The sequence below is a fragment of the Carassius auratus genome, unplaced genomic scaffold (assembly GCF_003368295.1).
Source record: "Carassius auratus strain Wakin unplaced genomic scaffold, ASM336829v1 scaf_tig00007607, whole genome shotgun sequence".
Classification (NCBI taxonomy): domain Eukaryota; kingdom Metazoa; phylum Chordata; class Actinopteri; order Cypriniformes; family Cyprinidae; genus Carassius; species Carassius auratus.
Window position 1 is genome coordinate 4,827 of NW_020523866.1, and position 16,021 is coordinate 20,847.

Sequence of the window (16,021 nt, forward strand, 5' to 3'; positions counted from 1 at the left end):
CTGGTATGAGGGTCCACATCCTATAGACCAGCGATTTTCATGATCCAAAAAGTCATAGGTCTTTTCTGATACATTGCAGACAGCAAGGAAAAATACATCATATAAATTTATGGTCACACTTTATTTTAGGGGTCCAATTCTCACTATTAACTAACCATTAACTATGACTTTTGCCTCAATTAACTCCTTATTTGCTGCTTATTAAAAGTTTATAAGGTAGTTGTTAAGTTTAGGGTATTGGGTAGGATTATGGATGTCATGCATTATATGTACTTTATAAGCACTAATAAACAGCCAATATGTTAATAATATACATGCAAATAAGCAACTAGTTATTAATGTGAATTGGACCCTATACTAAAGTGTTACCAAATGTATAAATGCATATAAAATGCAAATTATTATATAAATCCAAATAATGATTATAAAAATATTTAAGAACATAAATGGCTAATAATAGTAATAATTATGTATAATTCATTATAAAAATATAACAATATGTGACCCTGGACCACAAAAGCATTCTTAAGTGTCATTTTTTTCAAAATTGAGATTTATACATAATCTGAAAATTTTATAATACGTTTTATAAGAAGAAAAATTAAGTTTTGATATATTTACGGGAGTAAATTTACAAAATATCTTCATGGAACATGATCTTTACTTAATATCCTAATGATTTTTGGCTTAAAACAAAAATCTATAATTTTGACCCAAACAATTTTTTTTTTTTTGGCTATTGCTAAAAATATACCCCATCGACTTAAGACTTTGAGGTCTAGGGTCACATATATGAATTGTATATATATAGAATAGAATTTGGTATATAAATGCAAATAATTCTAAAAATATACAAAATAAAAATATAAATCTAAACATATAATTATATTTTTTAATTAATAAAAAAAAATATATATATATAAAATGTACATACAGTATAGTGTATAATTACCTACAAAAAATTCCAATTCAGTTTATGAATATTAATTTTTAATATTGATGGACCAATACAGTTGAAGATAATATTACACATTTTAATGGTACGGTAGGTGATTAAAAAAACCTCCCTGCTTAATCACTCTGCAAAGCCACGCCCCCACCAAAACATGCAAACGCACACAGACTGTCCATGGAGTAACCTGCGACAAAACGAGAGATGGTTTTAATGGAGATTTGAATGCAACACTGTCAGATTACATCATGTCTCATACCAGTTACAAAACATTACAGCGCATATATTACAATAATAGCTCCTTCATTCTTGCTGGAACACACTGATGACGTATCATGTCTGATCAAACAGGGTGCAAAGAGGTATGCAAATGCATTTTTGACAGGAAGGCAGGACAGCCTATTATAATGTTCAGACCGAACAACATTTTGATTGAACATTTTATGGTTCTACACCTTCCACAAACGATATAAATTCATATTAATTAATTTAGACGTCTTAATTTAGAGATTGCCATCGGGATACGAAGACACTTTCAACCAGCATAACAAAAATGTGTATACCTTGCCTTTAATTATTATTCTAAAGACTTATTTTCTTTTGCTCATTATCAACACTCTTGATACTGTGTTGTGTCACAACTTCCTAAAATCTGGGTCATGAGCCAAACTAGTTCAGATCTACTGCTATAGACAATTTCTGCTCTAGCACAATAGAAACTTTAGTCTGTGTCCACAGTGAGACTGTTTGCATATATTCATTTCCTCTGATTAAAGCTTCTGTCAGCACCACAGCAGTCTCAGCCACAGACTATTTTTCATCTAAGCGTTTTGATTATTATTTCATGCAGTGCCCCACTGCCCTGAAAGAATTTCTCACTCTGCTTGTCGTCGGTTGAGCGTGCGATCCCGCCAGGAGCCAGCGTAGACTTGCGAGCAGAGCTTCAAACAGCATGCATTCCCCTCTTTGCTCCGCATTGATTCTGAACGGGAGGGGCGCGAGTTGCCAAGCAGAAAAATCCAAACAGCGTGTCCTCTGCTCACCCTCCTCCTCCACCACCCGCTGCTGCAGTACCAACTTATCAAGCTCACATCTCCAGACTACATAACACATCACCATCACACAGTATTAAGGCCAACTACAACGATAAGATACTGTGTCAAAAAGTCCACATCACAACTATAAAGGTGCGGTCATATGCAAAGACATTTTTTGCTATCCATCAGATTGTCCTACCAGGGAATACTGTGTATGCGCTCATCAATATTGTCTTTTTTCTCACGCAGGATAAAAATTACTGTATTTGCATTACTGTAAGGGTAGGTTTGGGGTTGGGTTCGGGATTGGGATATCTAATTGTTTTAATGGGAGTTTGCACAAATTGACAGAACACTGTCAAAATCCCGCCATTCTAACAAGTATGCATTAAAATTTGAACTCGCCGCACAGACAAATAGAAATCAGATTTGAAATGTATTTCTGTGTGAACTGTGCTTCATGTATCTCCATGCTACTGACAGTAAGCAAACAACTTTTCGCACACAAAATTTCACTAATGTGACCGCACCTTAACATCACAGAGGAATAATATCATTATCAAACAATAGAACTGATGCCTTGTTCTATTTATGACGCATTTATGACGTACTGACACAAACTTTAAATGATTTTGCATCCAGTGTAGAGACTTTAGCTGTAGTGAAGAAAATGAGGATTTGTAAAGAAGAATGACGAAATATCTCGATATAAGCCAAGAGGAGAATGATTTTCCTTTGCTAAAGTAAGGAAACTTTGCTTCTTTTGATTGTTCACTGATTGTCACATGGACCATTTTAACAATGTCCTTACTACATTTCTGTCCCTTCGTCATGGTTGTAACCTTGCTGTCTATAGAGGGTCAGAGAGCTCTAGAATTTAATCAAAAATATCTTAATTTGTGTTCTGAAGATGAACGAAGATCTTATGGGTTTGGAACGACATGAGGTAAGGTTATTAATTACAGAATCTGAATTTTTTGGGTGAACTATTCCGTGAAATATAGCTTGAGTATTTAAAGCGACAGGCAACATAACTGGAGTAAACACACTTACAACAAACACATGTGTTCCTTTGGCATGGAGGCTAATAGTTATCGTTACTGCTATCGTAATAGTTGCAGTACTTGTGTTTGGATACAACCAGCACGAGGCTTTACATAAATGGATATTGGGGTGTTTTCAACGTCATCTGGCTTTCATGAGTCTCCGCTATAAGCAGACAGAGATATTAGTCCTTTTATATTTCTCTTATCCTTATGCTCATGCTTTGAGGAGATGAAATGGTCAAACGTACCTGCTTTAATCCTAGTCTGCTTGTGTTTGTGTGTTTCAAAGAGGCTTAACAGCTGTGTCTCATGAGAGAAGCTGAGATAACCTCTGAAAAATAACCCAAACACTTCACCGCTCTTTTAACTTGTCAAGACCTGTTGATCCCACAGTCTTCAGAAAAGCTCTCTGTGCATCAGCAGGGGGAATGCAGGTCATATGACTTAATATCTACAGGACTGATTATTATAAGAATAAAAATCAGTCAACAAAACAAATGGCGGCAAGGTAGAGTAACAACAAATCCAATTAAAGACTTGTTTTGCGGTATCTAAGAGGTAATGCATTAATATGGTACCTGCTAGCATTAATAATAAAACCATGAGTTGTGATTTGACATCAAAGAGTCTAGTAATGACAGAATTGTTAATGTAACTAAATGATCTGACTTCAAAAATCACAGTAAGCAATATTGGCAGGTCGTCTGTGATGCTTCCTCACTAAAGGGTGTCCAAAACACAAGCTAGGACAGATTTTGATAATGGAGTGTAAAGCTTTTCACACTGTGATGGATCCATGGAATATCACGCCTGCCAAGAATGGACAGATTACAGTATATAAGCACCCTCCTGAAATACAGACATGATAAACTACAGCCAAAGAGTGCTGCAGTGCAGTAAAAAGCAGGCTCAAGGTAGGTCACTCACAGCATAGAAAATGGAGGGGGAAAAGAAATTATATATAATATACATAAAAATGCATGTGTAATAATACATAAAAATATGTATATTATAAAATTACATAATTATATCCCGCATCACTATAGGGTTATTTATATTTTAATATTATTTCAGTATATAATTTATTATAATACTGAAATGTATAAACAAATATTTCTATATTTGACCAGTATCCAAACTCGCACTAAAAATTTAATTTTTACTGTGGTCCAGACCTGATGAATGTAAAAACAACCGATTAAAAATAACTGCAACATATGATCATTTTGAATTCATTTTTTAAACAATATTAAGATACGACCCAAATATAATATAATATTACACCATCAGGTTACTGCTCATTTCCACCCCTAAAACTTATTTTGATTGACTAATACTATATGGTATAGTCTAAAATATGTATGTGACATCTGGAACTATGCCATTAAATCCTGTTTATTGTTTTGATGCACCTGAGGTAAAAATGTTCAGTGCCCAATCAAGTCAAAAACGTTTGTTTGAAAATGGGGTTTGAAGTGCAAGCGCGCCCTCTGTGGCCAGGAGCAGCATTACAACAACCTGACTGCAGCACTTCATAGAGGTGTGAACAATCACCCTTAGAGGGACGTTTTAAAAATAGATCACCACCTGGCTTCACTCTAACACTATATTCACACAGCAACAACAAATCTCCACAGTCTAAACAAAATGTGCCAAGAGAAATTAATTTCATACAATTAATATTTTACATCAATGTGCTGCAGCAAGTGAAATAATTTAATTAGTCTTTTTTTTTTTTTTTTGCAGGAAAAAAAAAATCATAACAGAAATTCACAATGACAGAAAGAAGCATAATCTGTTTATATGAAAGAAAAACTTATCTACCCACAACAAGGAGCTCCACTAACAAAACAAACCATTGTTTTGGGAAAAACATGTAATGTGCATATATGAAAAATATATAGAGCAAACAGTCAGCTAGTTTAGGTAATAGTTGTGTATAAATAAAACAAATAAATAAAATAAATAAAGAATCTGATTAATTAAAATGAAAAAATATAAAAATTTAACATATATATACACATATATACATAATATTTATAATTTTACATTTTTTAATCAGATTATCAATCTTTCTATTATAATTTCTGCTCTTGTTCTCCTCCATAAAAATCATACTTAATTAAACTATGACATATTAATTCAATTATTGTCTTTTCAATGCTTATGTTGCTGTAAAAGATAAATTTATATATATATATATATATATATATATATATATATATATATATATATATATGTGTGTGTGTGTGTGTGTGTGTGTGTGTGTGTGTGTGTGTGTGTGTGTGTGTGTGTGTGTGTGTGTATGTATGTATGTATGTATATTGTCCAACCTCTCTAACACAAACAGAGGATGCAAGGACAGGACTGTATAAGTCAGAGCACAAGATGAAGACATCACTGCATCTCTTTGTATCTGGAGGCCCAGGGACACTTCCTGCACTGCACTTGCTTTTGTTTTACACTTTCCATTTTCGGAGTGCTTTATAACCGTGCTCATTCCTTCTCCAGCATGCAGCCTGTCCTTGACACCACTGCACTGCTTTTGTGAGGTTTTCTTGCCCCGCTACAGTCACACCCACCGTCCTGCTCCTGCTCGTTCACTGGTTCACTCCTCCACGAGGCAGCCAACAGCAAGTTAAGAAACATCTTTAAAATGTGCACGCTGGAGTAGGTTTCAATGCCTTGCAGCCAGTCTCTCTGTCTGCCTCTCTAGGTGTTTGCTTTATAACATGACCTACATTTTTCTGCTCGAATGAAGCTTAGAGATCCGTCACAGTTCGACATCACAGTGCGTCGATGCTAAACTGCACAATGAGCAGGAGCTACACATTGAGCTGAGAGCGATCGGGAGTCTAACCGCTGCATGGCAACAACGTGAAAAATCCCCTACTAAAAATAGTGGCATATCGCAGGCTGGCAGCTCTGACTGAGCAGCCAATAACCTTTCACCCCTGAGGTACTAGCACAGGGAGGGTGGATCTGGGCCATCAATGTCATGTTTGGGTGATTGACTCTCATCCAGATGTCTGTACTGAACCTGTGGGGTCAAATTCACGCAACGTGGCAGTCATAGCAAATCTACTCGGGGAGCATGTTCGAACAATAAAGCCATGTTTGAGGATGTCCGTCCACAAAGTTTCCCGCTTTTAGAGTTCGGACAGGTCACTTTAAATTCCCCTGAGCTGTCACAGCCATTGGCCACACTGCCTTCCAAACTGTCTCCGCAATTTGCCTCACTCGGGTGATTTCTTTGAACACTGCCCTTCTTTCAATCCCATGAGGCTTTCAGGAGAGCTGCAGGAATCAGTTTGTGTCCAACACGCCCATCAGTCAAAGGATTACTCTGGAGGGACTCTTGTCGTCCTTTAAGTGCAAAATACATTCATTTAAAAAGGAACACAAAACAATTTGACCCACACATTACATGCATGTAGTGTGCATTACTCTTTACTTAATTAAACCTGAAATTTGCATGATTTTTCTATATGTTTAAATACTTTCTCCTATCCCTGTGTAGTATAATTTTTATATATAGCACTTAAAATCTAATATATATATATATATATAACACTGAAATGCTCTTTTTTTCTTTTTTTTCTAGGTGTGTGTGTGTGGAAGCACTGACATTCTCATTTATATTTCAATATGCATTTAATGATATATTGCTATATTAGCTGTGCATTCAGGTGTGGCTCTCATCTGTAGAACTTCAGTAAGCTTTAGCTAACAGTGAGTGAAAACCAGCTTCAAACCTCTTGTAACCCAAACAGCTGAAGTTAAGTGGCAGGTTCTGAGGCACAGCTCTGTCCTTCCAGGAGTTAATGAGCTAGAGGACGTGGGAAAAGCCCTTGAAAGCCACTAATCTTCTAAACTAGGCTGATCCCCTAAAACAGTAGTTAGACAACAGAGCTGCATCAGTGTCTGGATTCTTGTATCTCCCAACAGATTACTGACAGCTGGAAAAATACTTCTCACCATAATAAAAGCAAACCTGTAGCCAAATAGTCACTGAAACATTGTTCATTACTAAAGCTAAGAACAAATTAAGATTCTTCCCACCCTTGAACTCGTACTAGATCGAAGTACTCCCAGTTCCGAGTTCTGATGTCACACAGCACGCGAAACAATGATGGCAGCCCCTACAAATAATATTGCCTATGGATGCACTGTTTATTCAAAAATTGATTTTAGGACAATGTAACGTTGCAATAAAATTAATAATCTAGCTACAATTCCTTGCGCTCAAAATTCATCTCACAGCACTGATATTCATGTATGTTACCACATTCTAAGAGTATCTTATATGTCTGTGTAAATCCGTTTGACGTACAGTATTTAGTTGGTATCAAGCTCATCACACCGGTTTAAAAGATTAAGATGAGCAATCAATATCAGCAAAGAAGCTTTAAATCTGTTGATTGAGATTTAGTGTAAATATGAACTTTATCTCTTGATCTCCATAGTGTTGACATCATATTTAAGTCCTATTTTCAACTTTTTGCTGGCTAAATAATCAACACCACACAAAAGTAAAAGCCACTTAACAGACTGTGTGTTTGTCTATCACACTCGTTTTCATAGATGTTAAAGTCATAGTTGAGCTAAAAAAATGTATTCTGTTAACATTAATGCACCCTCGTGTAATTCAAACCTACGTTAATTTATTAACTTTACTTTTTTTATTGAACCCTTTTGACTTTAACTGCATGGACAGCATAAAATTTATAAACAGAATGATTAGAATATAAAAAAATTATCTGGCATTATCTTTATTCAACTAATTTTGTGTGTAAAAAAATACATTTTAAGTGAACTATCACTTGAACAAACACAAATAAAAAAGGAAGAACGAATGCATGAACAAATGATAGAGTTAACAAACAAAATAAACAAGGTAGAAAATATATTTAAATAAACAAATACATAAATAAAAAAGTTAAAGAACAAACTAATTATGTAAGCATTAAAAATAAATAAATAAAAAGGTAAACGTCATTCATAAATAAGTAAATAGTAAAGGGAACAAACAAATCAATCAATAAATAAGATAGAAAGCATGAGTGAATAAACAAATGATACGAACATGCCCTCCATCCTGACTAAAGACAATATCTTGAACCTTATCACATTTAAATGCTTTAATTTCTAAGTTATCTTAAGATAAAAACAGCATCTTCCACCACCATCACTTAAAAGAACCGGAATTAGGAAAGCAGATCTCATCCAATTCTAACTGATAATCTACTTTCTGTATGAGGTTTCTTGGATCAGCACGACCTGTTTTCATACTGTTTGATTCCCTAGAGCTGTTTCACATTACCATACCTCTCTCTTTCTCTCAAGCTCACAGGAGAACAAAGGTGTATTTATTGTTCTTTGGAAGGTATGACAAATATTTGTATAATTCGGTTCAAAACCTTTGTGGGGTTTAGGTGTTCTTTTCTTTTCAGATCACTCATAAGCCTTCATATTTCAATAACAGCACAGCGTGAGTCTCGGTAGAATGAATTCCAGCGCTCCGACACCGTCCAAGCCTCCAGGGCACAAGCATCCTTCTGACATGAGAGTGATTACAAACTCATTAAACTGAGCCCAGAGCGAGAGACGCAGACTGAGTGTTGACCCAGCTCTGTCACTGACACCCTGGCGCTGATGCTGTCAACGCCACTGAACGTCCTTATCTACCCCAGACCTCTTGAGCGGGCAAACATTACACATCTCTAGAGGCTCCACTCGGGCTATTGGGTTTGTTAAAGGCATAGTTCTCCCAAAAATGAAATTTTTTAATTTTAAGAAAATTTACTCACCCTCAGGCTATCCAAAATGTAACTGAGTTTGTTTCTTCATTGGAACAGATTTGGAGAAATGCATTACATCACTTGCTCACCAGTGGATCATCTGCAGTGAATGGGTGCCGTCAGAATGAGTGTTTAAACAGCTGATCAAATAACATCACAATAATGCACAAGTAATCCACATGACTTAGTCCAGGCCATCAATTATGTCTCGTGAAGCAAAAAGCTGCATGTTTGTAAGAATTTTTTTTTATAATGAATATGTTTTTAACTTCAAACTATTACCTCAGGGTAAAATACAAGTGATGAACTACTACTAAATATTGTAGAAACTTAATTTTCTATAAGTTGCTTTGCAACGATTTGTATTGTAAAAAGCGCCATACAACTAAAATTTAATAAAAAAATTGTCTTTTCTGAACCAGGAGAGAAAAATGCACAGATCAAGCAATGATTCCAAGAAAACAGTTCAACACATATGTTGGTGGATTTTGATATGAAAGGACAACAGAGATGGACTTTTATACTTTAGGAAGTGTTAGTGTGGATTATGGAGTTGTATCTTGACCAGACACAATGGTTTAAAATTAAAAACACTTTAATGATGCACTTGTTTCTTTTAAAGATGCAGCTTTTGGCTTCACTAGACATCAGTTGATGGATTACATGTGGATTATTGTGATGTTTTTATCAGCTGTTTGGACTCTGATTCTGATGGCACCCATTCACTGCAGTGGATCGATTGGTGGGCTAGTGATGTATTGCTACATTTCTCCAAATCTGTTTTGATGAAGAAACACATTTATATCTTGGATGGCCTGGGGATATGGCAAGTTTCAGGAAAGTTTCACTTTTGGGTGAACTATTCTTTTAAAAGTCCTTGTAGTTTGGCATCTAGGGATTTTGAAACCACTTTTTCTAAGTGCTAAGCTACTACACACCTTCACTTTAGGAAACTCTTTATTATGCACAAAGCAACCCACACTCTATCATATAGCACATCCTGGCCCGTGTGTTGGTTAGGAAAGAGACAGGGATAGAGGCAACCTTGATTTAGACTCTGTTGAAAATATTCCCTGAGACTCCAGTAACACAAGCTGCTCTGCTCTGAATGTCTAATTAGACAATGAGAGGTTGAGACTGCTGCAATTATACTCCACATACAAACTCTTTCTCTCCTCACCTCTGATCTCTACTTTTAACTTTTATTAGTCTGTCTATAGCTTTCTTTTATCTGTTTCTCTTAAACCCAAAGTGTTAAGGCAAGCATCACTTTTCCTGTTGGTCTAAGTGTTAGGGATTAAAACAAACCAATAACCCCAAGTCTTAAGTCAGAAACAGTTTATGTAAATGCAAATGCTGAAACAGTATGAATTTCTTCTGTGGAAGAAAAAAAATATTTTGAAGAGTGTAAATCAATGAAGAAAGTCATAGATGTTTGGAATGACAATAGCGCGAGTAAATGATGCCAGTATTAAAATTTTTGGGCAAACTATCACGTTAACATGCTTAAACTTGTGGTGGAAATAGGGTTTTCTTCAAATGTCTGTGCCATTAATTCATTTTTAACTAACTGGTTCAGCAAAAGAAAAAATGACCGGGTAAGATTTTAGTAACATCTTAACACTTTATAATAAGGTTCAACACTCTTAGCGACAAAATAGCAACACTGACAATCACTCTGAGCACTCTTGCACTGGCATGGCAACACCCTGGCAACACACCGAGATCACTCTAGCACTGGCATAGCAACACCCTGGCAACACACCGTGAACACTTTAGCACTGGCATTGCAACACCCCTGCAACACACCCAGAACACTCTTGCACTGGCATAGCAACACCCTGGCAACACACCAAGAACACTCTAGCACAGGCATAGCAACACCCTGGCAACACACCAAGAGCACTCTAGCAATGGAATAGCAAAACACCCTGGCAACACACCCAGAAGACTCTAGCAATGGCATAGCAACACCCTGGCAACAAACCCAGAACACTCTTGCACTGGCATAGCAACACCCTGGCAACACACCAAGAACACTCTAGCAATGGCATAGCAACACCCTGCCAACACACTGAGATCACTCTAGCACTGGCATAGCAACACCCTGGCAACACACCGAGATCTCTCTAGCAATGGCATAGCAACACCCTGGCAACACACCGAGAACACTCTAGCACTGGCATAGCAACACCCTGGCAACACACTGAGATCACTCTAGCAATGGCATAGCAACACCCTGGCAACACACCCAGAAGACTCTAGCAATGGCATAGCAACACCCTGGCAACAAACCCAGAACACTCTTGCACTGGCATAGCAACACCCTGGCAACACACCGAGAACACTCTAGCAATGGCATAGCAACACCCTGGCAACAAACCCAGAACACTCTTGCACTGGCATAGCAACACCCTGGCAACACACCGAGAACACTCTAGCAATGGCATAGCAACACCCTGGCAACAAACCCAGAACACTCTTGCACTGGCATAGCAACACCCTGGCAACACACCGAGAATACTCTAGCACTGGCATAGCAACACCCTGGCAACACACTGAGATCACTCTAGCAATGGCATAGCAACACAATGGCAACACACCCAGAACACTCTAGCCCTGGCATAGCAACACCCTGGCAACACACCGAGATCTCTGTAGCAATGGCATAGCAACACCCTGGCAACACACCGAGAACACTCTGGCACTGGCATAGCAACACCCTGGCAACACACTGAGATCACTCTAGCAATGGCATAGCAACACAATGGCAACACAACCAGAACACTCTAGCAATGGCATAGCAACACAATGGCTACACACCGAGAAACCTTTAGCAATGGCATAGCAACACCCTGGCAACACACCGAGAGCATTCTAGCAATGGCATAGCAACACCCTAGAAACAGCCCTGAACAGTAACACCCAAGAGACAACCCTGAACACTCATGCAATGGCATAGCAACACCCTGGTAGCCACTCAGAACACTCCTGGTAACAGCATAGCAACACCCTAGAAACCACACAGAACACTCCCCGCAACAGGATAGCAACACCCTGGTAACCACTCAGAACACTCCTAACAACAGCTAGAACCAGAACACGTCAGCACTGTTCCTGAGAGATTTGCACATTCAAGCATCAACCTGTTCTCCAGAGAATGGAGATCTAGTCTATTCTTGTCTGTTCTCCTTGTATCCTCACATGGCCTCTTAAAAATGCCCCATTTTTGCAAATCCACCTGTCCTTGAAAGCCTCCAGCATCCTCTGTGCTAGATTAGCCAAATATACACCAAATAACCCATCTCAACACAAAACAGGAGCTAAACCCAGACCTCTGCCAGTCCTCAACCCCTCATTTGGCCCAGTAATCAGTTTATCAGCTCCACGGGTCAACACACACCCTCTCATAAGGCCAGGAAGAGACAGATTAGTGTGAGTGCTCCTCCTTTTTAATATAGGTTAGCAGAATTATACTCGGTAAGACCTTTTCACCCCTACAGCGACGTAACCCAGTTTGCACATTCAGAGCTGCTCTCTTTCTTTGCAGTTCAGCATAATCCTCTGATTACACTTATGATCTGAAAAGAGGATAATGGGCTAAGATTTTGACTCCTTGGCTCCTCCAACTAAAGAGCGAGTCATAATTAAACGTTTAGTGATAATATTACTTTCACATGGCAGTGCTTTAGAGATCTGAGATGGAGACAGACTTAAAATATTTATGTTTTAATGAGTGTTTGCATCATAAAAGTGTGGCAAAATATCTTGGAGAAACATCAGGTCCAATTGAGTGTTTCATAAATACAGCTGATTTTTTTCTGATTTAATTTACAAAATCCTTTAACTGGGTTATCACTGATATGAGAGTAATCCAGCAAAACAGCTTCCAGATATTTTCACAAATATGTGCAGATGCTTGCAATTTTGTACAAAGAACATTCACATTAAGTTCCAATGAGTAACTTGAAACTCACAGCTGGGAATTATGTTTACATTGATATCTACAGGAGCAAATAGCAGTAATTGCAAGGCAGCCAAAGAGTAGTGGTAAAGTTTAGGTTTAGACCCACTCATTTATCACTGTTCTGAAATGTAATAATTTCATAATACAAAAACTGTATGATAGAAAGTGTCACTAAATCAATCAGTGAACAAATCATTTTAGTGAAACTTGGGTGAGATAAAAATCACCATTATACAAGCCTTTGAATAAAATGGTTAAACAGATTTCACAAACAGTACATAAACATGTCTCTAAACCTCTCTTTTGATCTAGAAAAGAAAAGTAAGAGCGGAAGAAAACTGAACACGCCCGAGTCTGCGCGCAGAAGACGCTTCCCACGCTTGTTCATGTCCAAAACCGACATACATCAAGTTGTACTTTTACTCTAGCACATTAACATAATGAGTAAACAACTACTATTAATAAGCACAACAATTAACGAGCTGAGGTGCATGCGTGTCAGTGTGTAACCCCATTAATGCACTTGATCCTGCGCGTAAACCTGGGCGAGGACACCCACAGCTCCAAACACTGCCACCACACTGAGATCAGTGGGCAGACTTTATACAGCAGCACGAGAATGCCTTTAATTTAAAAAAAATTAAGATTTGTATTTATATATGAATTTAAAATCACTTAAAAAACAGTGCCACAATATAAATGACAGTTACATTCACAAATTCAGACTTTGCTGCCGAAATAACGCAAGCAAAACAATGCACCTTTACATTTCTGCACACAGCGCGTGTGTAAATGACAACACACTGTCGCGGAATTCATTCTCAGATGTGTTTGTTTTGCACTGCAGACCATGTGCTGCATGCAAACAGAGCTGCTCCTCAATGTAACGTCCGATCAATGCAGCTGTTCAGTCGAAGAGCCTCGCGATCACAACATCTGCATCTTTATCTGACCGTTTCTAAATACCTGAGAGGATGCTGGAGTCTCTGGCATCCACGTGCGTCCCTCTGCATCATCTCACGAGCATCTCCAGATCGTCTTTAGTCCTTCATCGAGATGCATGACTGTCTTCTGCTCATCGATCCCAGATCATCATGATCATCGTCTGTTCTTCAACACACACCCGTGTTTACACAGCATGCTGTAATGCCAGCCCCTCTACACCCTCCATCTGCAGGGGCTGGAGATTTGATCCTGACTTGATCTACACACAGGGACCAAACCAATCACATTTTATCCACATTAGTGGCTTGTGTCTCGTTTAACCCGTTCAGTGCCAAAGTACTGGAAATACTGGAAAGCAAATAGTGAATATCTATATGTCATAATATAAAATATGCCAACATGATATATATATATATATATATATATATATATATATATATATAATTATTGATATTTTATATTTATAGAAAATATATATTTATATAGCCTATAGCATACATTTTCATAAATATTATAATTATTAGCCTATGTATAACATTGTATATTTTAATAAATGACATTTAATAATTATATCTATCTATCTATTATAAATAATATTTATATTAGTTTCTACTTTATTACATTTAATAAATTATTAAAGTGGATTTTTTTAAATTGCCTTTCATGCAGTGTAACACAGCTCATGAAAATATCCTGCAAAGTGCGCTGTGTATAAGTTTTTGTCTCTCAAAAATCATTGTAATAAATTCTTTTTAAAACAAATCCGTCTAATGTTGACGTCAACGTGAAAAAATTTGCATATTGTCCGCCCACTTATTGGTCTTTTCGCATTGGTATGACTTAAGTTTCCATTAATTCATTCTTTGCCACTAGGTGTCGCTTTTGAAGCGGTAAAAATAGCGGTTTCCCCGGTAACGCTGTACATAAAGCAGAACTGCACTCACAAACATTGCTTTATCAGGCATTACAAGCATGATGAAATGAATCTGAGACCATTAGGACCAGTCACCGCAGAATAGTGTCACACAAGGTAGGGGTTCGAAAAAATTAATTGTTGAGCGGATCATCTGGGAGTCATTGAGGCAAGTAAAATAAAACAATGAAAGTGTTCTTTGACCATGCATGCATGCCAACCTGTTGTTGGGGACTCCCAAAACCAAAATATGAACCTTTTACCCATTATAGGGCACTTAATAATAATAATTCTATATAATAATGCTCCTACATAAACAGATGTCAAAAAAGCACATTGAAACATTGATAAATTGTTACGCATCCACATCAGATGTGTTATTAATTCTGAGCTTGATGCCTGATTTCTGACCCTTCTCTGGCATCTCAAGGGTTAAACCGCAGAAATAATCTGTAAAGCCTTGTTGGAGATTATGAATCGGTAGATAAATCAGCTTCCCATTTAATGTCCCTGCTTGAGTTTGATTTATTAATGGTTTCTGTCCTCAAGGCCTGAAATGCACACAAATTCAAAAACTGTACCTAATTTAGATGTAATAATACAAAATAATTTGAAAGAATACGAAAACGTAACAATGAAATTATTAAATTGAGCCTCTTTTATGCAAAGTGTTCTCTAATTGACAGATTTCGCTCAATCTGTAACTAGCAGATCCATTGAAAGCACACAGGCTAAAATAGGAGGATATGAATATCAGACTGTGACTGAATGCAAAAGCCAGAAATCAGACGGAAGGCCACTCGGGTCACTGTCCTCTCACTTCCGTCTAGAAACAAAGCAGCTCATTCTGATCGATGCACAACAAAGGGTCTCTCTCTCTCTCTCTCTGCTTCATTCATAGGAGCTGACTGCAGGTGTTTCCAGGAGTCACAGCAAATATAGAAATATACATTTTGAATTCCACAGTAGAAACTGTAAAGTCTTTGAAGAAAGAAGATAAGAGTCGATTCAAAACGATCTGTTCATAAGTATCTGCTGTTAGCTAAATGAAGAGAATGACGCCCTCTGGTGGAATACTCTTGAAATGACATTACTTGCATCGGGTTTCGAATGTTCATCCTCTTGCTAGGAAACTTTTCCCAAAATATAAAGCCTCCTGTATATTTTCATGCATCAAGATCAATTTATACTGAAAGACAAATTATAAAAAAGCATTATATTATACATGTAGTTTTTGAATAAATAATTGCCCTTTATTTCGCAACTGTACTAAAGCCAAAACAAATTATTAAAAATTGTTCTGGAAATGTAAGTTGAGAGCATATATGATACATGTGTGTAAACTCCGTGTTAGGAAACT